This window comes from Zingiber officinale, chromosome 6A (genome assembly GCF_018446385.1).
Source record: "Zingiber officinale cultivar Zhangliang chromosome 6A, Zo_v1.1, whole genome shotgun sequence".
In the NCBI taxonomy this organism is placed as follows: Eukaryota; Viridiplantae; Streptophyta; class Magnoliopsida; order Zingiberales; family Zingiberaceae; genus Zingiber; species Zingiber officinale.
Genome location: NC_055997.1, coordinates 27,452,193 through 27,454,274, shown reverse-complemented (window position 1 = coordinate 27,454,274; position 2,082 = coordinate 27,452,193). Strand labels below are relative to the sequence as shown.

Genomic DNA, 2,082 nt, shown 5'->3' with positions numbered 1-2,082 from the left:
TCAAGATACCTAATTACACTACGACCTTCAATGGTTTGTTCCTTTCCATTTTGATCATGAGCTACTGTTTATAATTTATAAAGAATTCTTGTGACATATCTACAATATAAATTAATTGAACAACTACAACTAAATGTAGACAATTTAACCAAATGTGATTCTTTATTCATAATGAATGTTTACAAAGCTTAGGCTTTCAGTATACACTCCAACAACACAATCATTGCTATTTGTTAAAAACATTACTATGCATATCAAATGACATAAAGTCAAAGTACCCGCTTCCAATAAGAAAAGGTCGTATCCGGTCCAATCCGACGTCGAGATGCCCGTCTCAAGTCAAAGTCCTGTGTCACCAATATATACATTTTTATTTAGCTAAAATTCAATAAATAGCTAAATAAAATCCGTACGACTAATTGAGGGTAAAACCCTAATCACATCATCCAACCACAATACGTATCCAAATTCCTACACCATACCTCAAGCTCAACCATTGTTGAACACAGAACAAGGTGAGCTGATTGCTGCTGGAAACAAGGTATACCACAACAAGACCTCCTTGCTGAAGTTTTCCCCATAACGCACCACACTTGGCTGGAATCCTACTTACTCAACAGATCAAGATGAGATCAACAGGAAGATCACATATCAGAACTAGACTAGAGATTATTAATTCAAGCAACAACCTAATTTTAGTAATAACCTGTTCTCACCACCACTTCCTCTTCAACAGCTACCAAGAGCCATGGATCGAGCAGAGTCAACAACAAGCGCTACTGATACAATGGTAGCCGGAACCAACCTAGGTCACTACCTTCCAACAAACCAAGCACCCAATCAAACCATACAGAGATCGCATACCCAAATCAAAAATCTAAGGCAGAACACCTACCTACCAGTTGCATCAGAGCAACCGAACACCCTCGGAAACCACGGATCGAAAACTAGGGCTCGGCTGGAATGCTACCAAATCGCAGCAGAGGGGGCAGTCGTCTGCCGGCACTAGGGCAGAGCAATTGCGGTGTCGGTACTGTCGGGTGTGAGTCCGCAGTGGATGGCAGCGATGAAATCCTCGGCAGAGAGGAAGAAATCGATGTCAGAAAACTATGGCACAACGTGGAGAAGGCCGGCGCTAGGACTGAGGAGCGGCTCGGCCGGCGATGGCTCGCACGTCGCCGACGCTTGGGCAGGAAAGGTGAAGAGTGGAAGAGAGTGCCACTCCTGCTGTGGCGACGCGATAAAGAGGAGGAGAAGGCATGGCTAGGGCACGGGACGGCGTGGAGAAGATGAGAAGATGAGAAGGCGAAGAAGGAAAAGATCGGTGAGGCTTTAATCGTGAGGAAGAAAGGAAAACCGTCGCCGGTTAGGGCACGGAGGAGATGGCGTCAAGCATAGGGCACGCACGGGTTCAGCGGGGGAGGAAGGAAATAAGAATAAAAGAAAATAAAATAAAAAGAAAAAGAAAACAACTTTTCCTCACTTAAATGGTCTACCTAAACAGGCTTTCCCCGGGTCCCCATTTCTATCCCCGTAAAGTCGTCCATACGAGCTCTGAAAAATTTCCGAAAAATTCTCAAAAATTCCAGAAAATTCCCTTATCATTATTCGCCATTTTTCGGTATTCTACATTCTCCCCCACTAATAAAAATTTGGTCCCCAAATTTCGTTATCTACCATAAACAAATACTAACAATAGGTAAAGAGTATAAATGTTGAACAGTAAATTAAATCACATACCTCAAGTGAAAAGATGGGGGTATCGAGCTCGGATATTATCCTCGAGCTCCCAGGTAGTCTCCTCGTCCGAATGATGCTGCCATCCGACTTTAACCAACCAGACCATCTTGTTCCGCAGTTGACGCTCTTTCCGGTCCAAAATCCATACCGGAACCTCCTCGTAGGTAGCGTCAGACTGAAGGGGAACTGAGATATCTGTTAGCACATGTGTCGGGTCGGATATATATATTCCTCCTCAGCATAGACGCATGGAATACGTCGTGTACGCCTGCCAAAGCCGGTGGTAGTGCCTGGCGATAAGCTACTGCTCCAATCCTCTCTAGGATCTGGAAAGGGCCAATG

At 44.4% G+C, this 2,082-nt stretch overlaps 1 long non-coding RNA gene across 2 annotated transcripts; it reads right to left on the bottom strand.

Moving 5' to 3' along the window:
- Positions 1 to 290: 290 nt before the first annotated feature.
- LOC121993825 lies at positions 291 to 1,413 on the bottom strand. Of its 2 annotated transcripts, XR_006115427.1 has the most exons (4): positions 900 to 1,413; positions 707 to 817; positions 483 to 605; positions 291 to 347 (listed from the first exon to the last, which is right to left on the bottom strand). It is a non-coding gene; the product is annotated as an uncharacterized LOC121993825 (long non-coding RNA). The 2 variants fall into 2 exon arrangements; XR_006115428.1 differs by having other exon boundaries at positions 483 to 817.
- Positions 1,414 to 2,082: the final 669 nt, after the last annotated feature.